Genomic DNA, 27,298 nt, shown 5'->3' on the forward strand with positions numbered 1-27,298 from the left:
CTCTCTCTCCCACACTCTCTCTACAAACTCACATAGCTGAGTCCTCTCTCTCCCACACTCTCTCTACAAACTCACACAGCTGAGTCCTCTACCACATTCCCTCTGCAAACTCACACAGCTGAGTCCTCTCTCTACCACACTCTCTACAAACTCACACAGCTGAGTCCTCTCTCTCCCACACTCTCTGCAAACTCACACAGCTGAGTCCTCTCCCACACTCTCTACAAACTCACACAGCTGAGTCCTCTCCCACACTCTCTGCAAACTCACACAGCTGAGTCCTCTCCCACACTCTCTGCAAACTCACACAGCTGAGTCCTCTACCACACTCTCTCTGCAAACTCACACAGCTGAGTCCTCTCTCTCCCACACTCTCTGCAAACTCACACAGCTGAGTCCTCTCTCTCCCACTCTCTCTACAAACTCACACAGCTGAGTCCTCTCTCTCCCACACTCTCTACAATCTCACACAGCTGAGTCCTCTCCCACACTCTCTACAATCTCACACAGCTGAGTCCTCTCCCACACTCTCTCTACAAACTCACACAGCTGAGTCCTCTCCCACACTCTCTGCAAACTCACACAGCTGAGTCCTCTCTCTCCCACACTCTCTGCAAACTCACACAGCTGAGTCCTCTCTCTCCCACACTCTCTGCAAACTCACACAGCTGAGTCCTCTCCCACACTCTCTGCAAACTCACACAGCTGAGTCCTCTCTCTCCCACACTCTCTCTGCAAACTCACACAGCTGAGTCCTCTCTCTCCCACACTCTCTGCAAACTCACACAGCTGAGTCCTCTCTCTCCCACACTCTCTGCAAACTCACACAGCTGAGTCCTCTCTCTCCCACACTCTCTGCAAACTCACACAGCTGAGTCCTCTCTCTCCCACACTCTCTACAAACTCACACAGCTGAGTCCCCTCTCTCCCACACTCTCTGCAAACTCACACAGCTGAGTCCTCTCTCTCCCACACTCTCTGCAAACTCACACAGCTGAGTCCTCTCTCTCCCACACTCTCTACAAACTCACACAGCTGAGTCCTCTCTCTCCCACACTCTCTCTACAAACTCACACAGCTGAGTCCTTTCTCTCCCACACTCTCTGCAAACTCACACAGCTGAGTCCTCTCTCTCCCACACTCTCTCTACAAACTCACACAGCTGAGTCCTCTCCCACACTCTCTACAAACTCACACAGCTGAGTCCTCTCTCTCCCACACTCTCTACAAACTCACACAGCTGAGTCCTCTCTCTCCCACACTCTCTGCAAACTCACACAGCTGAGTCCTCTCTCTCCCACACTCTCTCTACAAACTCACACAGCTGAGTCCTCTCTCTCCCACACTCTCTACAATCTCACACAGCTGAGTCCTCTCCCACACTCTCTGCAAATTCACACAGCTGAGTCCTCTCTCTCCCACACTCTCTCTACAAACTCACACAGCTGAGTCCTCTCCCACACTCTCTACAAACTCACACAGCTGAGTCCTCTCCCACACTCTCTGCAAACTCACACAGCTGAGTCCTCTCTCTCCCACACTCTCTCTACAAACTCACACAGCTGAGTCCTCTCCCACACTCTCTACAAACTCACACAGCTGAGTCCTCTACCACACTCTCTCTGCAAATTCATACAGCTGAGTCCTCTCCCGCTCACACATCTGAGGGCTATACCAGCAGCACAGACCCATCCTCTTCCTGAGAGCTGGGCCCACTTTCTCTCACCAGGGCCACTGTTTCTCAGACTAGAGCTTCTCCACTGGAGTTTTAAAAATAAATTCACTCCCGTGCTGACTCTTCTTACACAAACATTCAATTCGGAAAATCTATAAATAAGCTATAATCAGATCATTTCAGGTCACCACTTAAGATGCTGAACCACCGCCAAGTTTGTGATTGACACGCAAATCACATGAAGGCGACCAGATATCTCTCTGTCCCCATCTATGACTGAGTATGACAAATCTGTCCAATTTGAAAAAGGTGTGAGTTTGGGATTTGAGAGGTCTCTATATAAGTAAGGGGTAGCTATGCTCTTTTACAGTCAGTGACAGAAAACAGTGAGCAAGCTCTGGCCTAGATTTGATGCACTTCTGACAAATGTGGTGAAAAATCTGAAAAGAAGAGCCCCTTTTTTAATCAACCACACCAAAACCAGTGTTCACTGTGACATCTTGGATTTGGGTATAAAGACAGTCTTTGTATTGGCCATTCATATCAGCTTAACCAGAAACCTAGTCTAAGGCATAACATGCATTTTAAAAAGGGACAAAAAGTTTTCTTTCCAGGTTTCACATGCGAAATTCCAAATGAAGATTTCCCCTTAGGGGTCAGTATTAATTTAGACACTGTACGGATGAGAGGGGAATGAGGTCACTGCTAGCCAGAACACTTGCAAAACTCTTCAAAGGCGCCACCTTTGCTGAGATGCAATATTCGAAACTACCACAGTTTACACCGCTAGCCTGACCTCCCCTCCCCCAACCTCCCTGGTCACATGCCACATTCTCTCTCGCTTGCTCTCTCTCTCTCTCTCTCTCTCTGCAGTGGCAGCACAGTGCAGTTTCTAAGGATCTCTGTAAACTGTGCAGCACTCTGATACATGACTGCTGCAGAAAAAAAACAAAGAAAGAACACCATCGGGAGGCCGCATTTGAAGAGATGAGGCTATGTCTCTTAACAAGTAACAGTGACACCTGCTCTCACTGCACACTTTCTGAGAGGGGGGCTGCATTACCCTTTGACCTCAGCTTTTGGGGGCATTTACAACTCTCACCCAAAGCATGTATGCTTAAAATGCAATTACAGTTCCACTGAGAAGATAAGCTGATGTTGTTAATGGCTGTGGAATGCAACCTACATATTTCAATTCAAAATATATTCAGTTGCACAATCTACGGGTCCAGCTCCCAGATCCACAACCCCATCCATATGTATGGGGTTGCCAGTGCAGAAAAGGTGAGATTGAATGAGGCATAAAGATAATGTGACAAGACTCATTTAGGGAGCTTAGAAACTCATCGTGTCATCATGTAAGTACGGTGCAGTGCGGAAACATGCATCTGGAGCACACGGTGTATCTGTCACTCTGCATAAGAGAGACTGTTCTGGTTAACTTACATGAAATTACCTCTTCTGATCTGATCTGTGGCAGTGACCATGGCACTATTTATTTGGGGGAATCAGTTCTGGAGGGGTTCGGCCATTTCTACAGGGAGCATGCAATAGGTAGACAATGAGGGGAAGGCCCACACTAGGCTTAAGCTGCTGAAGGCTAAAGTTACCCTATGAGCTGCTATCTTGAGTCTTTAATCAATTCTGTACTGAGCTGAGGCATGGCTCAGGCCAACAGGTATTTCTTTTCTGTCAGGAAACTTTTTCCCAAACGATAAAACTGATTTTCTGTGCATTCCCATATTCTTTCTTTCGGCCACGCTCACAACACTACCACACCTTTTCTGTCTCATGCTGTGGAAAAGCACACTACACAATGTAAATTTCACAAACACACAATGGTGTGTGAAGTGTTTAATTTGAATTGTGTTTGAGACACTGAACTCAGCTTTTATTGGTAAAGATTAAATACCCAACACTTCACATCTGACAGTAAATCACATGGGTTTCAAGCTACTGCTTGCATCCCTTAGGCATAGAATTTAAAGCACAGCTGAAGATCAGTCCAATCACTATAATGATAACAAACCTGTTCCAAAGCCACTATTTCATCATGCAGCCATTAAAAGAACACTCATATATACATGTGCCTTTCCAGCTTTTCCAAATATCTCATATGGAGAACATGTGGAATACTTTGCTGCACACTACTCTAAGAAAAGTAAGCGTCCTTAACGCACACTTTTGAGCACACTTCAGCTGAGTTGGTGCTGTCACGCTGGCAGGGAAACCAGTCTGTGTGGGGTGTAGGGGCGGCAGTGTAGCATAGTGGTTAAGGAGCAGGACTCGTAACCGAGGGGTTGCCGGTTCGATCCCCGCTGGGACACTGCTGCTGTATCCTTGGGTAAGGTACTTAACCCACAGTTAGTAAATATCCAGCTGTATAAATGGATAACATTGTAAAGAACTGTAACCTATGTAAGTCGCTTTGGATAAAAGTGTCTACTAAATGAATAAATGTAAATGTTTTTTTAACTTCTTTCAGCACACTGTGAGACTTCAGGTGAGATGCTGGAGTCAGATTCCCCCCGCCTCTCCGGCAGTGGCCTCAGACGAGTCCACAGGTGCGATGTAGGGCTGGGCAATATAGCCGTTGCGATATATATATATATATATATATATATATATATATATATATATATATATATATATATATATATAGCTATAAATCTAGCTATTTTTAGCGTAATAACAGTTATCCCCAGCGTTAGGTTTATTTTCCCTTCAGTCACACCTGATGCGGGAGCACACCTCCAGTTTCCCGAGGCCATGCGAAATGCTTCCGGAGAAAAAAAATGGAATATCTATTCAATATTGATATCACAGCGACAGCACTATGCTGCTTCCATGCGGTACACTCTTTATCTTTGTAGCCATGTACACACATGGCTACAAAGATAAAGAGTAAAAACATATGCTATGTGTTTTTCAAAGCTAATAAGCAAGTTAATCAACATATAGATACAAGTGATATTTTTCTGCCCCGGAAACATTTCCCTGAACTTTGGAGGTGTGCTCCCACATCAGGTATGACTAAAGGGGAAACAAAACAAGAATAAACCTAATGCCACATACTGGGGATTGCTGTTACTGCGCTAAAAATAGCTATTCGATATATATCGCGACGGCTATATCGCCCAGTCCTAGTGTCCTAGACAGCAAGAAGAGGGTCTGCACACATGAGCAGCAGGTAACGGCAGCTTACACAGCTCCTCTGGCACACTCCCCTGCCCTTCCTCTCTAACATAACCATCATCATCATCATCATCATCATCATCATCATCCTCACTCCTCCCGCTCCACAACTGCACACACCCAACAACCACACCGGTCCTGCTTTCCACAATCATTAATGCCATTAATGTCAATGCCATATGTTCTATGTGTGTTGGAGGTGAAAACATAATGAAACACCTTGAATTCGCACATATGAAACTGCATTTTATAAATTACTGAATCGAAAAACCAGTTTTAGCATAATTGTGAACCACAGCCATATCTGGTCTACCTAATAAAGGCAATTTCTATAAAAAGATACTGAGATTCCACCTCCGTAAGACATGCAGAAAAAGCCTTCTTATATAAATTTTATCTGTTTCTTAAATACGTTTGCCTGTTCCTCAGAGCTCAGCCGGTACTGCACAAAACGGAGCGGAGCACAGCATTTGCTCAGCAAGCTTTATCAGTCCATACCAATAATACAAACTGCTCTAATCCTTCCCCAGGCCCTCTCCAGACCTCTCCTGACCCACAGCACACAGTATGGAACCTGCCACAAACATGTTCTCACATCAACACAAGCACAGACATCAGCATTCTACATGAACACACAGACGCTGATATCATACACCTCACAATCACACTGCGAAAACAGCATGGTATGTGTACAGTCATTAACCCATAACATTCAAGCAACTTTCACTCAAGCGGAAGAAAAACCCATTTTCAACCATGTTTGAAATGGCAGAGTAAGATATTTCAAAAGCCGCTGATACTCTTTTTGATGTCACATAAAGTGTCCTACCTTGAGATATCTGTCCCTAAATGTTGAACAGACAGGATTATAAGGGAGGAGCCATGATGGGCGGGTGCTGTCTCTTTAAGCCAATCAAAACTGCTGTATAGAGGATGCTGATGGCGCCTGGATGACTTCAGTAACCGGATGCTTCCTCCTGTAGGCAAGAAGCTAGGTTTCAGTCCTGACGACAAAGGTGAAGGAAGCAAGCGAGTGCATTTTACCATAATCAGAGACAAGAGATCTCAAGGTGGAAACCCTTGATATGACATCAACGCAGCACTGATGGCTTTTTCAAACATCTTGTTGTTTATCGTTTTTAAAGATGGTTGGAAATGGGTTTTGCTCTTGCTGTTGCTGTGTGACGTTACCACTAGGAGCAACATACACACGCACGGTACGGGGTTAATCCGAGATGCAGATCTCTGTCATCCAAACACCTGGCACATGTAAACTTCAGCACTGGGCACATCTGGCCACAGGGGCAGGCCAGCCAGTTATGGTATCCAGTGACTAAGAGTCTATGGCATCTGGCTGCTGCTGATGAACCCCCAGCAGCTTCCACAGGAAACCAAGTGTCCAGTGAGTGGGAGTGTGTTTGTGTCTGTGTGTGCTTGCGGATGGGAACTGGGTGGGGTGGGGGGGGTGGTTCTGGTGGTCAAGCATCAAATTTCACATCTGTGACAAGGAAGGGAAAGCTGATCTACAAGCACAAAGCTGGTCCACCCTTACGGTCAAGAGCAGATGCTATGAATATCGGCAGACTACCACAGAGCCAGCACCATCCCCGATACACAATGGAGTTCCACGTCTCCTTCTTTTTACAAAGTCACCATTGTGGATTTTAGAGAAAAACAGGCTTGTTTTCGTGGTAACGGCTACCCACATTTGGTTTCTATTAAACGTTGTCCTTGCACAGAAAGGAGGAAAGCAGGGCGGGTGGAGGCGGGGGGGGGGGGGGGATTTGGGGGGGATAAGCCACTGAGCTTCCAAAACAAATGAAATTCACAACAGTTCCAGTGAAAACAGAGCACAGCAGACATGTGTGCTCCCAGGGGGACGGCTCACATTTCTCCCCGTCTGAGATCAGGGCCTCTGTCACTTCCCTGCTTCCCAGACTTGTATCAACACACATCCCACTGTTTAACGCTGCCCGCCACACGGCACTCTGTACATCCCCCTCACAGAACTGACCACCCCACACACCCTCTAACAACACTGACCACCCCACACATCCCTCTCACAGAACTGACTACCTCACACATCCCTCTAACAACACTGACCACTCTATACATCCTCTAACAGAACTGACTGCTCCATACACCCTCTAATAATACTGACCACTCCACACATCCCCCTCACAGAACTCACCACCCCACACATCCCTCTCACAGAACAAACCACTCCACACACCCTCTAACAGACCTCACCACCCCACACATCCCCCTCACAGAACTGACCACCTCACACATCCCTCTAATAATACTGACCACTCCACACATCCCTCTAACAGAACTGACCACTCCACAAATCTCCCTCACAGAACTCACCACCCCACACATTCCTCTCACGGAACAGACCACTCCACACACCCCTTTAACAGCACTGACCTCTCTAAACATCCCTCTCACAACACTGACCACTGTAGATGTCCCCTGCTTGACTTAATGTCACATTTATCATACTTATTTTTTTAGTGAAATTTTTCATTTCTAGCCTGTGTTAAGGAGCATACATACATACATGCATACATGCTTATAATATTGCCTGTATTCATCACCCTGATTACTGAACATGACATCAAACTAAAAAAAACATACTTAGTGCAACTGGTGTATAACCATGAGCTTGATTCAAAATCAGTTTTACTGCGCTATGCATGTCATATGTGTATGATAGAAAAAACATCTACACCATAGCTTAAGAGCACAGATCCTTGTTTCAGAGTTTTGTGTCACACCAAATCAAATAAAAACTCGTGTTTTAGACCAGGTGTATTCCATCCACAGTGGAAGTGAAACTAAGGATGTTCCAGTGCAGGGAGACAGCCTAATACCACCATGCTCTGTGTCACAACATTCTCAAACAGTACATTGGAGCACACAGAGCACACCTTCGTGTCATGGAAACGTACAATAATACATTACATCACAGAGTGTACGCCTCTATGTGATCAACACAAACAACACATTCCAGGCCGCCATGTACTACACCTGACAAAGCCAACAGTTTGCTGCAGCAGAGACTGCGTGTCAGTTTACAGGGCAGGGGGGGAAGCCAACCTCTATTCCATGCAACAAGTGGACAAGCTACAGGCACTGGAGATGGGGGTGGAGAGGAGATAAAAGGAACACAGTGAAGTGGAACAGGCGAGGCAGAGACAGAGAGATGCATCTCGTGCGGGCCCCTGCTGCTGAGGGTGGGGGTGGGGGTGGACAGGGAAGGGGGGTGGGGGGGTCTCGTGACACTGTAGTGTCTGGCATCTGAATGATGCCATATAGCATGCAGCCTCTCGCACGCAGACACAGGCGCTTTTAGCATGTGCCGCTCCGTTTTCACCCTCCGTTCCGACGCATACGAGACCCTTAACGAGCTGAAACAGCCTGCAAAACGCTGCTCTGAAGGATGTGGCGGGCTGGTAAGACGGGCCCTGCTCCGCGCAAGCTGCTTAATCTGTCAGAAAAATCCCCGTGCGACGTGACTGCAGCGGCTAGCGATCAGCTCCAATTTCATTTCTGCGGGAGAACACGGCCTGCCAAAACCCTGCTCTCTCTCTCATACATGCTGCCAAACACACGCACACACACACACACACACACACCCACACACACACTCACACACACACACTCACACACACGCATGCACACACACACACATGCGCACGCAAACACACACGAACGCACACACACACACGCACGCACACACACATGCACGCACACACACACGCACGCACACATACATACACACACACGCGCGCACACACACACGCACACATACACACACACATACAGAATACACTCTCATACATCTCAACCCATACACACTTACACACAGTCGACATACACACATACATGCACGGTACACACACATACATGCACGGTGCACACACAAGTACACTCTCACGCAAGCCAACCCATACACGCGTGCATGCACGCACACACACACATACACAGAGACACACAAAATGTACTCTCACGCAAGCCAAACCATATGCACACAAACAGGCACAAAGACCTGGACACCATCCAGACAAAGATTTCTTATCGCACAAAGGCTGCTCACTATACATCATTTGCTGGTTTGGCTGTAGAGCTACAGCCTATACTCACTGGGAAGGTGCGGGGGTACTGACTATAGGTTTAATACAGTAAAATGTAAAGTATTTAAAAAAAAAATCTTGTAACTGTAGAGAATCTTTGATCCAGAAACACATTTGAGCCAAGAGGAGAGGGGTGGAAGGAATTCAAAGCATTGCTACAATGCAATGTAATAATTCCCCACAAAAGCTAACAGTACGAGCATTTATGCAAATATGCTAAATATATCCTTTAAAGCCTCCAAACATCACAGAGATCAATCCATCACATATTTTGACATCCTTTTTGTGAACTAACCACTAAACCACACCCATGAATTTCTTTGCTGTTGTGATGATGTAAAAATATAATAACAAAGGCTGTTACATTATTTCTGAATGTCAGTGATAGAAGTGATATTAGGTTTTACTCTGAGAAACAAGCACTAACTCCCCTAAATGACCAACTGCATCAACTGCTCCACTGCACCTCCTGTAAAGACTCAGAATTAACTGATGTATGGAACCAGGTAGGTCATTAAGGCAGCAGATCCATGGTTAATCATGCTGCAAAAATTAGCCAAAGCTACACATTCCATCAAACTAGGACACCGAAGGGGCGTCTCTGTGTGCCACGGTTTGGATCCTCGTTACCGGGTTCAAACTGAGATACTAGAGAAAATATAAAACAAATAGATACAAATATAACCTGAAACAGACATCACAAAAGGTGCCTTTACATAACATAGCACTGCTTTCTTCAACCCTATCCTACCCTTTCAAAACTGGATGAAACTTGGTTTATGTAACCTATGTTCAGACAGGTCTCACAAACCATATTATTAGATATGATCGTAAATAATGAGAAAGAAGGCTTTCTAGGACAGAGCTAATGTAGCCAGCTAACATTTGACATATGACGGACTGTTTTCTTAACTATATAGTAGTAAACCTATGTTACAATAGTGATACGGTGAAGAACATGGCATTTAATAGTTTAAGGTCAAACCATACCTGTGTAACCGTACTTACACAGGAAAAATAAGTCAGAGGTCCTTGTTTTGCTTTGTCCCCTGAAATGCTCTCCAGAAACAAAACTATCAAACTTTGTTAAATCTCAACCTGATATTTATTTATAGATTATTTACTAATAACGTGATGCAAACACAGCTGGGCCACCTATCAGTGCACTAAAAGCAATGACCACCGTGGTTTACACGCATACAATCATATAGCACATTTTCAGCAAAACGGCCCGGGTTGCAGGGTTAGCCCTGAAATTTCACTCAGGCCGGTTCACTTGCAAAGAAAAAAAGTGACTTGATTTACAGTGTAGAGCTAGTTTCACAGGAGTGTGTGAAAGGGGATCAGTTGAAATAACATCATGTCAAAGCTGCCCTGAGAAGTCCTGAGTCCTCTACCTTCTTATTGCACACAGCCCTCGCTCCCAGCTGGATAGAGCACTGCTTTATTCTCCGTGCCAACGATGCCCCCGCCCCCCTTACACACTGACTCAACAGTCAAATACCTCATTTCACTATGTTCACTGGGGTGTGATGTCAAAGTCCTTAGTTAATTACACTCCACAAGACAACCTGCAATAGACGCGGAGGAGAAACGGCTACAACCCTTACCACGGGCTCGGCCCTACTGAGACAGACCAAGGCACGAAAACAAGGCGATGTTCCTTAGTTTAGAGAGCCCACTTCCTTCTGCAGCTCAAGTGAGAGACATCGTGTTTTGCCGATCTATTTGTTGACAGCGAGCAGTAATTCTAAGGTATGTCACTGGGTGTGGCATGCTGCCTCATGCTTATGTTCTCTGGTCTCGGCTTGGCACAACCTCAGCTGATATCCTCCCTGCAGGTTATTTCCCTCATACTTGTGTCAACAGCCGACTCTTAATGTTTATTGTTTATTGAAATCTCAGACGTAGAACGAACACCGCGGTGCAGGCTGTTGTTTTTGTGTGTTGGGCACACAGCTCAGACCTGGCTCTTGTTTTTTTTTTTTGTGTGTGTGTTAGTTAAACTCAGCTCAGAGCTGGACCTAGCTGTTATTTGTTACCTTTACATTTATTCATTTGGCAGATGCTTTTATCCAAAGCGACTTACAAGTGAGGTAAAATACAACACAAGCAAAAAAACATATAGTCATAGTCAACAATATTAGAAGTCAACAATACATACATATAGAGTCAACAATATTAGAAGCACTGCATGACCAGGTTTCAATGGTTGGCCAGGCAAGGTACAAACTAGCAGGTAAAGCTAATGAGTGCATTGAACCATTAGATTACTTTTTTTAAAGTTTAGTAGGAGACAGTTTTAGATATGAGAAGTTCATCTAGGGGGAAATGTTTCAGGTGCTCAGGTGAGAGTGGAAGAGCTGTGTCTTCAGATGTTTCTTGAGGACAGAGAGTTTGTGTGTTGGGCTAACAGTGTTCCGCTGTTTTTGATTTTTTTGTATGTGTTAGGTAAAGTCTAGTCAGAGCTGGCAGTCATTTGCATGCTGAATGAACTAAGCTCAGTGCTGGCCATGTTTGTGTTTCTTTCTGAGATGAACTCAGTTCAGGAATGGCAATCATTCTTGTGTGTAGGGGTGTAATAAACTTAGAGGTATTTGTGTGTGTGTGTGTGTGTGTGTGTGTGTTTTTGGTGGGGGGGGGGGGGGGTGAGAACAGATGAAAAACTACCTGTTAGATTATCGCTGCCCCGCTTTAGACCCCAGGCTGCCTGAACAGGAGCTATCAGAGGGCAAGGAAAGCGCTGGATGGCTGCCCACTTCCTCTCAGGTTGAGGAGGCCATGAGGACAATAGCAACACCTGATCTTCTCTATGGCCCTCCACAGCACCCCTGCCACAGCAGAGCCAAAACATGAACCCCCCCCCCCCCCACCCGCTGCATATCTGCGAGGGAACACCCAGATCAAGTTCCTCTTCAGAATGTCAGTGAAAACCCCCACATTTATAAGCACCAAATGAGAATCTGGCCCGAAGCAGCAGGCAGACCAGGGGGGACTCACGGCATGGCTCATGCTAGGAGTGGGGGTCTACATGACAAGCATCTGAGCTGCAAACCCCCCCCCGCCACCAGTCCCCAGGAGACTCTCCTCAACTTACTGTGGTCCAGCCCTGCACTCCAAGGCCAGGGCAATATACAACATGCCCAGACTGATGTGACCGGATGTGCATACTTTCTCTGCTTCGCCACCATGCTGGTGAAGAAGTGTGTCTATATGTCTGAGTCAAGACCAGAGTTTGCCTAGACCCTTTCTGTCAGGGACCAGGGTCATTTGGGCAGTGAACTAATGGTATCTCTTGCTCTAGGCCATGCTGTAGAGTCTGCAACTTTAGGTTGTCAGCATGATCGCTGCTAAGACCAAAATCAGTCACCTGGTCATGCTGACCAACATTTTTTTCCCCCCTCAATGTCACCCGAAGCAGTTCCTCTGAGTCTCGGTGATAGGGGCGGGCATTTAGGTGCTGATATTTTTACCTTTGGCTTGCCTGGCTTTACCTCTGTCAGATGGATTAGTATTAATAACAGTACTGGGATTAAAGCTCATGTCACAGAGCTCAGAGAGGAAGCTACTGTTGAAGGGGATGGGGGGAGGAAGCTAACTCCACAGAAGCAAACTCCTTGCTCCAAACTTCCCGAAAGAGTTTGAATCCTACTGCAAACACGGACTGAAAGGCTAAAAGTTTTCAAATTAATCCAAGACAAATTTGAGATTCTTTGCCCCGAGCGCCAGTGTCTTCCCGATAACAACTCTGTATGGAGGCTGTGCCGGCATAACCGGGCAATATGCTGATAGCGAAATACAGCACATTCTCTACAGGACGAGGTCAAAATGCAGACAATGGTGGGTTTTCAATTCTGATAAGCCACGGAACATTTCCAATGACTACATGTACGGCGAGATGGCATCCTGTTAGCACAACAGAGAGAGAGAGAGAGAGAGAGGGGAAAAGGAAAAACAGCGACAATGACATTTCTTTGCATACCTCCCCGGGCACCAAAGAGGACAAAGCCGCTGCTTGAGAATACAGTTTGTCCCCCTCATTACCATCTCCCAGGCTGAACTAAACAGGCTGAGATGGCTAGACACGGCTAGACACAGAAACACATTACACTAGTGGTCTACAGCAATATAACTCTAAACTCTGCACAACTTTAACATGGGGCCTGTCCAGTGCTGAGTGCAGCGGAAGTCAAAACACCCTGAAATGAGCAGCTCAGAAGAGTGAACCCAGCAGTCCAGCAGTCACTGCACCTGCCCCTGCCCCTGCAGATGAAAAAGCATGTGTGCTTGTGCACACACTGCACAGCTAGGAATTCCCCCATTTTTTTTTTCTTCTTCCACAGAGCACGGCTCCTCTTTCACAAACAGGCCGAGATGAGCTTTCAGAAGCAGCTGCTCTGTGTCGAGGTGCCCTCACCAGGAACAACAAGCGCAACCGTCAACATCAGGATCTGCGGATCCGCTCCTATAATGTTTCCTTAATGCTTCTGTGACAGAGTAAACGGGTGACCTTCAGCCGGCTCAGCGCTCGTATCGTATCGCGGACGGTTCCCGCGCCGCCACAACCTGTTCGTTAATACCCAAAAGAACTACCTTGAGCTTGACCTTTACTGTGAGTAAACAAGAGGAACTTAAGCAGCACAGGTCAAACTAAGGTGCACGGTACCTCTCGTATTAAATCTGACGGGCTGTGATGAGCTAAAAGCCACAAACTATATATATATATATATATATATATATATATATATATATATATATATATATATATATATATATATATTTTTATCTGAAAGGCTTTGTCAAGGATTCTTATCTTCATTTCATTTCTGGTGAATTTTTTAACAGTACTGCTCACAGTACAGAATGTCAGAAATGACTCATGTTCGTCTGATCGGTGGTTAAAAAAAAAAAAGAACAGAGAATAGGCCTGGTATTCTCTGCAAAAGAGACAACTTTCATTATTCCACTCCAAAGACATGCACGGAAATAATTAACTATACTTCCACAACCTCCCACTTACATGATTACATTACTAAGTACACTTACACTAATTAAGTTTTTACAGTAGTGGCAAAATATTAAAATTCATGAGATGGGAGAGAAAAAAAGATGCACAAGGAACATTGCATTTGTACATCCTGTGCTTTTCACAAACATGCTTGAAACATAGGAAATTATTCTTTTCAATTTTGTTCACTGCAGATCTTTACGATGAATACTACTGATCACCAGTCATTTAACGCAGGGATGTGGCATTTCATATCTGCTCGCTCACATTCTCCTTGTGAGGGTCTTTTCTGGGCCAAGAGCAGCAGCATGAATGGACCCTGTCCAGGAGAGTGGATGCCAGATCGAACAGAGGGGCTGGGGGCTACAGCGCGTGGATTATCCATGGCTACAGCCAACCCACAGAAGCTGCGATCTGGAATTCTGTGATCAGAATTCTGAAACAGAGTTTTGACAACACAACGAACAGGAATGGAATCAAAACAACAAAGCAATTATTACAAATATTACAACAATAAACAATTACTAAATGTGTGTTATTCGCAACTAATGAAGTTCCTTTGCAAAGTTAACGCAGACACACAGGCAATTTAAGATGCTTACTTCTCTTCCACAAAAGAATCTGCAGTTTGGCCTGCTATTCGAATAAAGGGGAGTGAATTTTTTTTTGTACACACTCAAAGACGCATGGCTCCTTACCGCATTTTATTAACTCGAAACAGCTGTGAAAAGCTTGATGATGATGGTGTATAACATTACAGTGAAATTTATCTGGACTTACGTGGAAACAAAGCACTGCATATAGTTCGGATTACCAACTGTTTAAAGTGTTCCTAAACTGCGAAATGAATACATATCTGAAACATTCTTTCACATTCAATTCAGAGGGAATTCAAATGAAGTGCACTAAACCATCTCCAAGGCGGAGAGCCATCCCATTAATCTTTCATTCTTATAACTGACATCACATGGTTGCATTGTCCTCTCCAATAAATTAGACGTGAATGGGGCCTTGATTTCAGGCTCCCTGCTACAAATTAATTTTTTATGACCTGAAAATGAGGCCTTAAAACATGTTCAGGCAGCCATTCCTAAATTATCTTGTTTTAATGCTTGAAAGACAGGTCTTTGGCATAGATCGCTACCACAGATTGTTACCAAAAACACACCTGTGGAGGATATATATTTGGAGCAAACAATCTTGAAGGAAACTGACTGATCACGTGGATTTTGTTCTGTCTGTGAAGGACCTCCGCCCCAAATACCAAGAGTTCTAACAGCCACAAACCCTTGTGTACAGTATCTGTTCATATGTATTCTTATATATCTCCTCCATGCCATGTTGATTGTTGTACCACTAGTGGATGGTATTTGTTGTTGACACCTTGAAAATCATTGTATGAACACACTATGAGAGACACTGGAACCAGAGTCAGATTTCTTGTATGCGTAAAAGCATGCTTGATCATTTAAGTCTGATTCTGATTATTCTCCAGAAGGGTGCACCGGAGAAACTAGTTTTATTTATATTCAGGTTGGGAATTATTTAACACAATTGACACATCAAGAGCAGAATGAAATGACATATATTACTCTGCTTTACGTTACTGATATGTGCCTCTTCTTGACGGCAAAGTCTGTAAGCGCTTAAGCATTCTACTTTCTAGCTGCAATCACGCGGTCAGCCCCGACTCCTTGTGTGTTTACAAGGTTTGTGTGGAGCCGGTTCAGGTTTACAACCCTGCCCTCTGACCAGCGGCAGGTCTCACGTCACAAACAAGGAACAGCGAACGTGCCAATCAGGCCATTTCTGAGCCAACAATAACAAACGAAACCAACATTGGGTTGTTATTTTTCCCCTCGAGGAGTAAGGAGGGGATCTTCAGCTTAGTTTTTCCAATAAGAGGGAAAAAAAAAACCCCTAACTGGTGGCAGCATAACTTTAAGTGCACTAGAATATTTCATTTCCAGCAATGGTTTTCTTGCCCTTCTCAGAGCACTAAGAGATGCACTTAGTGTTAAAAAGCTCCTTCCAAACGGGGAACCTATGAACAGTCACACCTGAGCTCATGAGGACATACTGCCCCTTACCTACAACCTGCAAGCCCATTAACCCAATGCTACGATGTACTACCACTACCAGGTGTATGCGTCACTCACGAAGTGGTCTACGCCAACCTCACATAGAGCCTTAGATTTGTTATGACTGCCTCAGCTTCTAATCAGAGTTGGCATGCTGAGGGTTAACACGTTAAAACAGGCTGTACAAAAACCTACAAATAGGTATCTGCCGCCCGGCTGGAAGCAATCTGACGAGCGGCAGACACCTCCACCCCCCTAACCCCCACCCCCCCACACTTTTCTTTTTCTGAGAAAACGTAATTGCATATCCCCACACATAGCAGGCTCTCCTGTTTAAAACTTCAAAAAGGAAGAAATCGAGACAAGATCAGGAGACAGGAGTGCAGTGAGAATGTGCGGTAAAAGCTGGAGTGTATAAGAAGGCCTCGTGCATTAGGCCATCCTTACTGTGAGCCTGGGATTTGGGGGTGAATGTTTATTTTTTAATGTGATGTCACAGTATTCCAAACTGTAAATTATCTGCATGCTACCTCACTGCTCATGTATATATGCCGTTCCCTCACTCCAAATAAAAAAAAAAAACTACAATTACTGCTACGTAAAATGACATATGTCCTTTTAAGTTGTTCTTTGCACAACCGTTTCGAGCAAGAATGACAGATAAGGGGATAAGACAAAGGGGATACAAACAGCAGGTATTCTGCTATACCTGCTATATAACTCTTGCAAATTTAATTCTGATTGGCACATTGTCACGTTTAACGGTAAGTGGGCAGAGCTCCTGAGGTGGGGCTGGGAGAGTTGTGGGACTGTGAAGTTAAGCATCAGCGTGTGGTTAACATTAAAAGCTAATGGGAAAATTAGCTCGCTTTGAAATGAAAGCTTCTACACCTTCCCTCCAGCGGAACACCTACAGAGACTGCATTCATTTAGTTCAATAGCCCAAATTTTGCCTAATTTCACAGCACTGCTGTATTAATTAAAGACACTAATTATTCTCTTTTTTTTTTGGACAGGAAAGACCAGACTAGAGGGAAGTGTTTGATTCACTTTTTACTCTTTACACTGATCTCTTCTCTTACTGTAAAAACATTTTTTTTTAGTATGAGGTATCTTAACAAATGCTCTACATTTTATGGCATGCTGGTTTTCGGTATAACCATACTATAGCAACCCTTCCCCCACACAGCCAGAGACAGCCAGCCTGTAGCAAAGAATGAGAAGAGGCATGCACTGGATGATGGGTAACCATGCCTGGACAGACGCTGATACAGACCCGAAGACTTGAATGGCACTCCCACATTTGTTCTGCGAAACCTCAGCAAACCTTTTTGCTAAACTTGCCCGGAGGGGGTGGATTTCACAAGCAAATGTTGTAGCAAACAACGTCTGGGCAGGAAACAGTCCGCACTCCTCACAGCAGATGGCAATGTTACGTTTTGGATCCATCAAAAGGAGAAGGCGCAGTTTGCGAGACCGCCATGGTTCTAGCAATCCACATTCTTTATTAGTTACAATTTTTTAAAAAAAAATTATGTTGCAAAAAAAGACCACAGATAGTGATTTTGCTAATATGAGCGCTAACAGGGTACGAAGGTACGGTTTTTGACTTTGCCCAGACACATGGAGCAGAGTATGATACATGCACAAAGTATGATCTTGGCAACATTTCCTCAATTTTGCATTTTGTCTGCTTCACTTCTTAACAGAACCGATCTGCTTTCAGTGAGCTGACTGCTTTAGGTTTATCATGAAGCAAAGACGCGATTCTGTGTGGCATAACTACATGTTACAACTGCAGTTCAACACGGACACTCTGTATGAATGCATGTGTGCACATAGATACACTGTATACATTTAACCCTGGGTGGGGTTAAGTTGAATCGTGACTTATGTTCAGTTCTGGTCAACGTCAGCTGAAATTATTTGGACTCAGAAAGGCCTTTGGATGGTACAAACACTGAAGCTCAGCAATGATTCTTCTGAGCCACTAGCTGGTGTTGTATGAATGTATCAATGCTTTTATCAACAGCATTTATAAATGCTATCAGCAGTGCACTGGTGTAGGGGCTCTGTGCTGTATTCAGCTTGCCCACCTGACTCATGTACATTTACATTTATTCATTTGGCAGACACTTTTATCCAAAGTGACTTACAAGTGAGGAACAATACAACACAAGCGAAACACCATACGGAGTCAACAATATTAGAAGCACTGCATGACAAAGTTCCAAAGGTTGGCCAGGCGAGGTACCAACCAGCAGGTAAAGCTAGCGAGTGCATTGAGCCATTACAACCAAACCATTACCACCAGACCATTGCGTTTAAACCATTACAACAAAACCATTACGTTAAACTATTACAGCCAAACCATTATTTTTTTTATAATATAGTTAAATAGGAGACGGGGGGGAAGTGTTTCAGGTGCTCAGATGAGAGCGGAAGATCTTTGACTTCAGATGTTTCTTGAAGACAGAGAGGGATGAGGGCAGAATGGATGAGGTGTGGAAGTTCATTCCACCACTGGAGGACAGTGGCAGAGAAAGTCCTGGATAGTCATTTAATGCCACGATGCGACGGGACCACCAGGTGCCGTTCAGTGGCAGAGCGTAGCAGTCAGGAGGGAATATAGGGTGGCAGCAGTGAGTTCAGGTACTTGAGTGCAGTTTTGTCTGTCACCCTGTGCGCAAGCATCAAGGCCTTGAACATGATGCGGGCAGCTACAGGGAGCCAGTGGAGTGAGACTAAGAGGGGTGTAACATGAGCCCTTTTTGGTTGGTTGAAAACCAGACGTGCCGCTGCGTTCTGTATTAGCTGCAGAGGTTTGATAGTGCATGCAGGTAGGCCGGCCAAAAGAGCATTACAGTAGTCCAGTCTTGAGATGACCAGTGCCTGGACAGGGAGTTGTGCAGCATACTCAGATAGGTAGGGCCTGATTTTCCTGATGTTGTACATTGCAAATCTGCATGATCTGGTAGTCGTAACGATGTGGTCAGTAAACTAACGATGTGGTCATGTAGCAGCAGTAACTTAGCTAAGCAACAGCCGCTATTCCAGTTTCAATTTCAAATTATGCTGTTTGTTTCGTTCACATGGGTAAATAGCTTAAGCTGATGAATTTAATTTTACAGTGAATGTAAGCTCACGACTACATTTACTTATGGCTAGAAAAACATCCATCATCAATGAGTTTTTAGGTGTTTTTTTTGCACGATGAAAAATGTTGTCTGAATCTTGTACACAGGAACTAATGGCCTTTCTTGTTTCATGCATGGAATACACGTTCACTGGCATGGCACACAATTATCATGATAACACCTAGTCAAAAAAAAAAAAAAAAACCACAGTCCGAAACACAACATTCCCTTGTTTATTCCTCTGAGAGCAAAGCTTTTAACCAAGGTGAAACTTAACAGCTTTATCTCTCCTTGGTGCTCTCAAAAGTGACACATCAAAGGATAGCAGGACAGAAAGTGACAGGAAAATGTGAAGGCTCCCCTCACGTCTTAATGGTACTGTACTTCAGGTTGGCCACTCAGATACGCACTATCTAAAGGACAGCGCTATCTGGCACTTCCAGCATTTTGGCTTTGTCATTTCGTCACAGGAGCCTGGTGAGAACATCAGCCTGTCTGAGGGGCACTGAGACAACACGGACCATGGAGTTGTACCAGGACACATTCAATCAGTTCACCTTCAACAGCCAAATGGAAGGTAATGCACCATCTATGAAGTGCACTTTTTTTTTTTAATACCAATCAGCGTAGTGTTTCCACTCCTCAAGGGTAGAATACAGCTGGAGAGCTCCTGAGGGCATGTGGTTAACTTCAGCATCACAGTTTTACAGCGATTACCTAGAAAAGGACGTGCATACTCTTATTCTAAAAGCTAATGGCCCTCCACGTTCCCTGCCTGACCTTTAGAGCATTGCAGTGATTTCTCCCAATGATTTCTAAAAGCTTCCACTGTTCATGCGGAAAACTGAGGAAAAAAACATCTGAGTGGCAGGACTGCAGAACTACAACAAAGCAAAAAAAAGAGGGAGAACTTTGAGGAAGTTGGGCAGCTAAGCTCCATATAGTTAGCCCACGTCTACACTTCCTTCTGTGTGAATTAGTTATTTAAAGATTAACCCAGCCCCCACCTCTGCCGCACCACCTAAACATCTCAATCTGAGCGACAGTTAATGTCACTCCAAATCAGTACGGCCGTACAGCCGGTCTGCCTGGACTGCAGAAAAATTAGGATAAAAATGGGGCCGAACATGACAAGGGGAGAGATGGAGAGTATTTCCTCTTAACTGTTTGGTCAAGGGGAGGAAAAACAGGACAGAGATCACTTGGCTTGTTTGTTACTCAGGAAAACGTGTCAGAATTTGCAGGACCTGCTTGCAGAAGCTGTGCTTTTTTTTTTTTTGAAGACATTGACTGAAGTCTATACTGAAGCCCAGCATTGCAATTTAGGTTCAGCACATCAGCACCGAGGAGACAAGAGTGTAAATTAGACAAATTGAAGAGCAACTGAAGGACAAACACCACCACACGTAGCCTTCACAACAGCACAAAAAACGCACACAACAAATCCATTCAACTCCCGGCAACACTTTCCATCTGAAAAGCCCTGTTTCAAATTCATTAGCTCTAGACGCCAACCCTTCAGAAGTATCAGAAGTACATTTACGTGTTCACACTTCAAAAAAATCAACCAGTGAGTCATCAAGCACAGAGTACTGATCTAGCGAAGGAGGGCAGCAAGTCTTCTCATAAAAACACACCGATCAGCTGACGATCATATGGTTGCAGCTACAGCCATCAACATTCTAGAAACACATTAAATATTCAGATTCAGTCCTCCAAGTACATCACTCCAGAGCAAACGATATGTGTATTTCTAGCCCAAGCAGATCTGTTGCTGAGCCCTTAATGCTGGCAGCTTTTCTACCCAAATGGGGAGAGACAAGCTCTCTCCCTCTCCGGCAGCACCCAGAGTCCAAGAGTGGAAGCTGCTAAATAAAATAAAGACAGCCCACTTCTCACATTATTCACTTTACCTCTGAAAAATGTGGACACCGTCATGAAACCACTGTGCTCGAAAGGCAGAAGCAAGTTCAGGACCTTGGCCTCTAAAAAATTAACAAAATCGATGTAGCCTTTTTTTTCCAGATACTCACGCTTAAAAAAAAAAAAATTATAATTTTACAAACATGCATTATCAACAAAACCAACAATTATACCAGGACATGTAAATAGCAGAATGCAGCACAGTTCGCAAGGAATGAAAAAGACTATGTATCAGAAGCACATATCTGAAGTGCCTTAAAGGAAACCTGGACAGGAAAGAAAACAGGATTTGTTCATTTCAACAAACCGAATCTTGAAAATTATTTAAAATACACAATGGAAAATCCTCCCGGGTATTAATCTCAAACAGACTCGCGTCGTCGCCAACTTTCACGAAACTCTGAGGGGGGGGGTCACGCCAAAGTCAAGTTAATGTAACATGGAATCAACCGTGTGGACTGTGTTGCCATGGATTAGCCCGCTAGCTGAGCTAACAAACAGCAATATGCATGGCTTAAGGTGACAGCCAACTCAAAACAAGAGCATGCACCTCAGATCTTTCTGGTGTGTGTGTGTTTAACAACACCACAGGCTCTTTTTAAAATCAACAGCCTGACCAAGACCCCGCAAAGCAGGCGGTACCAAGACAGGCCCTCACTGTAGCATCTCCATCTGACGTAGGGAGATGTGGTCCCAGAATAGAGCCGGTGGGCGCCTGGACTTCCGATCTCGCTTGCTAGGATCTGCCCACTCTCTGCCCACTCTGCGGAAGATGGAGCGCTTGCAAGACTTTCCACCCACAGGAGAACAAAAAAAAAAACCTCACAGGGCACAACTGCCTCAACTGCATAATGCGATTTATTAACCAAATGCCTATTTGCAACTGATTCTATTACAATCAACAGAGCTGAGAGGGCAACCACTAAGAGAGAGCACTCTAGAGAAAAAGAACGCATGAAGAAACTACAACAAAGAGCACAATACCTCCGAAATTGACACTCTTCCCATTTCATACACCTGATGAATGCAAACTGATCAGAATAACATCATATCAAGACACCCCCCCCCCCCCCCCCCCCCAAATTAGTACTGTAGCAACACGTGTGACTCACACTGATGTCTCAAGATGACACGATCAACTCAGATGGTCTAATTTTCACACAAATTCCAGCAAAGAAAACAAACCCAACTAAAGATAAGGCATTTCCATTAACTACCGCAAAGATCCCAGCAGGTGTGGCTGAAAGAATAACAAAAAAAAAGGAGTGAAACATAACATTTTGGCCCACTCAAGGACATCAGGAGACAAATGGGAAAATGCCGTATGCAGGTCTACCAAGTCTCACAGCTAAGGATATCACATGAGAGACGGGAACACGAAGAACACCCGGCCCACACCAGACCGTGAGCGCATTTTCAGCAAGAAGACAGGCCTAAAGTACAGCATGACATCATACGAAATATTACAAAACACCGGTGGAAAATCCCTGAAAATAGTTTTATTCCCCAGTTTTGGACACTCTTGAGTGGCGCCCGTCTTTTGGCTCCCCACACACTCCTGCCACGCCCACAAAAAGGAGGGGGGGGGGGGGCACAGAGCAGAGCAGACAGAGACAGACAAAAGGTCACCGTAACTCACCCATCCCACACGCCCCAAATCCTCCCCACAGCGCAGAAAAACGCTGACATCACTAAACTTCGGGCGAACCAAAGCCCGGCGCTTAAGACCAAGAGAGCGCGAGAGAGCCAAACAGTACCCTGCAGGTTCCCGACACGTTCGAGCAGAGGAGACAACGCTCCTCTGTACTCTGCTGGCGAGACACGGAAGAAAAAAGGATGATAAAAAACCACACCAATCCAGACCCCATCGTGGTCAGCACCTTTGTGTAAAACTCAAGTAAACGCATCATAAACAGCAGCCAGGAAAACAACTGCCACTGTTTCTAAATGCCACTGCACTTCCCTCATAAAGTGTTGGTTCAATCAGCCAGGCTTGCCGTTACTACACATTTTTTTTTTATAAGAAGGTGCTCTGGGCTCATAATACACAGTGACCTTTTAAAACCTCACAGACCCTGTCTTACAACCTGCGTTCATAGCTCGGGGTTTACAGTATTACCTGCCTAAATGCTAACACAGCTGGCCGTCTCTCTCTCCCCGTCAAATCCAGAGCTGATTCCCCCGCACTGATCAGGGACCGTGAACAGGTCAACCTGTTGTCAAAGTGATGACTTTATCAAATTTTATGTTGCACTGCACTATCTGTAATGGCATGCTTAAAGGTCTTGTCAAACAGCACTGACCTGTGCCTTTAATATTACAGAGAGTGGTCAGTTCAACTCATTAGATGGGTACCGTGCCTAGTGATGTTGCAAATGACCTGAATAAAAGCAGCACCCGTTTAAATTAACCCATGTCTTACAGTGCAAACTTTATCCTGCATTTAATCTTTGACATTTTAAAACATAATTCCTGGACTGCATAATTCCTTTGTTTTTAACTAAATAAACATTCACAAATAACAGCTAGCAGAGAAACCACTTGTAAACCACAACTTTCATAACACGTGTATCTATACTAGAGGTGGGGTAATAATTCAGACACAAACAGAAAATTTAGCAGCATTACATTTCGCTTGTCTACCAACACACCCGCGAGTGTGTGCGCGCACACGAACACACACGCGCGCGCGCAACGCGAAACATCTCAGTTCTCTGCTGCCTGCCGCAGAAGAGCGATAAGAAATATCAGGGATATCTCTTATTGTTTCTACCGTCCTCACCCAAGTTCCAGTCAGACATGCACCAATATAAAATGATTAACGAACAACCTTATGTGAACAGGCGCCGTGTTCGTACAGGCAATCCGCTTAATTAACTCAGCGACATCAGAACAGCTAGAAGTACATAACCTATCAACTTAAGCGCACATTAATAAAGCGTAATTGTAACTGACAATGAGCTAACTTAAACGATTCTGGACCCGGTCACGAAATAACGCCGTGTGCTCGTGTTAATATAATTAGCCAAAGCAATGAGTTACTTCACAACATGTTATAGTCTAACAAGATTATGTATTAAGAGGCGCACAGCTACAATGCAGCTTGCTAAAGCCACAATTTCCAACTGTTTGGACACGATTAGCTAACAAGTGAAGTCCCAAAAAGACTGTTTTTCCACTATCGGCAACTGAAGAATACGGTTCTGTGAAACCACGGCTACCAGCGGTAGTCAGTCGTCAAAATATCCCGAATACGCACATCGGCAGAAAGTTTTGCTAACTCCTCGGCTTCCTCCATCCAGTCTTTGAAGTCTCTGAAATAAAGGCAGCAAATTATGCGAGTGTCGGATTCGATCAATGAAGATCCATCACGCTGATGGGCTTGCAAAAGCATTCTACCTTTTTTACCTTGACAGTATGTCAACACCGCCCGCTGGTCTGTCTAACATCGATTCATTGTTAGCTAGCCAGTCTATGCCCACCGCATATGATCACCGTATCACTGGAACTGCAGGCTACGTTTCTGCCCGGTTACAGCCGAACGGGCAATGCTCAGTAGCTACCAGAGGGGAGAGATGTTCGTCAGTGTTTCTAGCTAGGTAGACAGCGACAACACAGACGTGTCTCAACATCAACAATAACATGCTCTCGACAGAATCGCTGGCTACAGTTTAACTTCGACTTCAGTCCAACACACAAGTTGTATGCAAAACAAATCTCGTTCTCCGATGTTTCACAGGCAACAAAGTTGACTTTGCCGAGTATAACAGCGACGAATAGCCAAGTATATCAACGTGATTTAGAGCTGCGCCTTACCTTTAGTTCCGCACTCTCCGCCATCTTGTTATTCTGAGCGCAAGCGTGACCAGCCCCCAGCACGTGGGACGGACGTGTGGCATGCTGACGCATGAGCCCGAAGTTGAAAAATTTAGCGCCAGTTTTTTTTTTTTTTTGCGTGATTTATTAACGCTTCTGTGCACTTTGAATGTTGTGGTGGCTTCACCACTCCCCGCCTTTACCGGTCAGGCCAGAGGTTCCTTTCCGATCTTGTGCCTTCAATATACTATTTCAAATATAGAAATAACAATCTCCAAATTAATACAAGTTTTACCTCAAAGTCTGATGTAAAAGGGTTTATTGCATATAGATCAAAGATCACATACAGTAAACCGGGCTGGTCCACGTGGATCAAAGCAGTCCATTCACCCTTGAGACCCAGGTCTGAGGATACCCCTCAACCACCTTTTCTTATATACCTTTTTCCTAGTCCTTCCCACTATGGGGTCCACCTGTTTACCCCCCTTTCCTTGGTCCTCCCTCTTTTCCCTTTTCCGGTCTGACCAAGCTTTTACACCATTATTTATGTATCTCTCATAACCACTCTTTATTTTGTCTCCGGCCACTCTGGCTTTTCTTCCATTATTTTCACGCTAAGCCATGCCATATTTTTTAAAACCGGTGACTCCCTTCCATATTTTAAGTTGGCAGTGGCCCAAGTTCTCTGCGTCCATTACATCTGGCCTACAGTGATCCCTAGGCCAACATGGTGCACTTAATACAATTTATGCGGTGGGCTCATGCTAATACATAGTGTTGCTAAGCTAATACAGTTTTTTCCTACTACAATGTGTTTCATCCTTATATATCAGGCTCCAACATGAAATTCAAATGTAGCACTCTGAAGAAAATTGAGTTTTCCCAGAAGTGTTCTTGCCATTGTAGTGACATAAACATATGAAATTGTTTCAAAATGGCTAAGAATTGATTTCAGGTAGTCCCCCAGTCTTTACTTTCACAAACCTTCTGTTTGTCATCCAAGAAAAAAGCACAAATATTTAACTGCAACATGAACTGATATCATGTCCTACTGGAGAAATCTGGTTTCCAGAGGGTTTATCACCACCTCTGAAAGAAAGGCCTTTGGAACAGTACTGTCTTCTTTTCTCAAATAAGTCTGCATCCTAAATAGCACTTTTGCTTACTTACTCTTGGCATCACCTCTCAAAAAGGCACTGGTGCTTGCTAATTCACAAATATGAGTGTCTCAGTCCTTACAACCCTTACATATCTAATCGCACAAAATATAGACAAATAAATTACAGCAATACCATTGCAAATGCTGACTGTATATTGTGACTTTTTTCTGGTTTTGTAAGATTATTTTTACTGTACATACTGTTGTATTGATAACACAAATTTTAATAAATTCTGATGGTACAGCATCTTTACTACCTGATTATTACCTGATGTTTCTCTATGCTGAAAGCCTTTCAGCACAGATTATGAATAAAATAGTTTATTTTTGGAGCAGGAATATAATTGTCTTTCATTATGCATAAAGCATATGGTGAGAGAGTATTCAGACCCCTTCACTTTTTGCACGCTTTGTTGTGCTATAGACTTAATCAAAAACTGGATTAAATGTATTCGTTTGGACATCAATGTACGCACAATTACTCATATCAAAGCACATTTATTATAATTTATATATATATATATATATATATATATATATATATACATATATATAAAAAATTTATTAAAAACCAGAAACTCTCATGTAATATCTCATTTATGTATGTATTCAGACCTTTTATTCAGTACTTTGTAGAAACACCTTGAGCAGCAATCACAGCTTCAAGCCTTCTTGGATGAGTTTCTACAAGCTTTGTGCACCTGGATGCGGACAGTTTCTCCCATTCTTCCTGGCAGATCCTATGATGTTCAGTCAGATTGGATGGGGAGCGTCTGTGAGCTGCCATCTTCAGGTCTCTCCACAGATGCTCTATGGGATTCAAGTCCGGATTTTAGCTGGGCCGCGCAAGGACATTCAGAGAGTCCTGAAGCCGCTCCAGCATTGTCTTGGCTGTGTGCTTCAGGTCATTCTCATGCTGAAAAGTGAAGCTTCACCCCAGAATGTGGTTGTGCTGCACTCTATCTTAGGTTTTCTTCATGGTCCTCTCTGTATTTCACTGCATTCATCCTTCCCTCAATTCTGACAATCTCCCTGTCCCTGTCCCTGTCCCTGAGAACCACACCCAAAGCATGGTGCTGCCACTACCACGCTTTACCACAGAGATGGTGTGAAGGGGAGCCTTCACCTCTCCCTAGGAAATAAGTGTTAATTGTGTTCACCTGTT

At 44.3% G+C, this 27,298-nt stretch overlaps 1 protein-coding gene across 4 annotated transcripts in view; it reads right to left on the reverse strand.

Annotated features, from left to right (window-relative positions):
* The window catches only part of LOC118781882 (E3 SUMO-protein ligase PIAS1-like), a 43,957-nt gene extending 18,962 nt beyond the window's left edge, over positions 1-24,995 (reverse strand). For 2 of the 4 annotated variants that reach the window (XM_036535016.1, XM_036535013.1), the window contains exons 1-2: positions 24,975-24,995; positions 5,700-5,847 (exon numbers count right to left, since the gene is read on the reverse strand). The gene's annotated coding sequence lies outside the window, so the exon portion shown is untranslated. Of the gene's footprint in view, positions 1-5,699; positions 5,920-24,974 lie in introns of those variants that run through there. The other 2 variants (XM_036535015.1, XM_036535014.1) reach the window with 2 other exon arrangements.
* Between the last annotated feature and the right edge of the window lie 2,303 nt (positions 24,996-27,298).

This window comes from Megalops cyprinoides, chromosome 8 (assembly GCF_013368585.1).
Source record: "Megalops cyprinoides isolate fMegCyp1 chromosome 8, fMegCyp1.pri, whole genome shotgun sequence".
Classification (NCBI taxonomy): Eukaryota; Metazoa; Chordata; class Actinopteri; order Elopiformes; family Megalopidae; genus Megalops; species Megalops cyprinoides.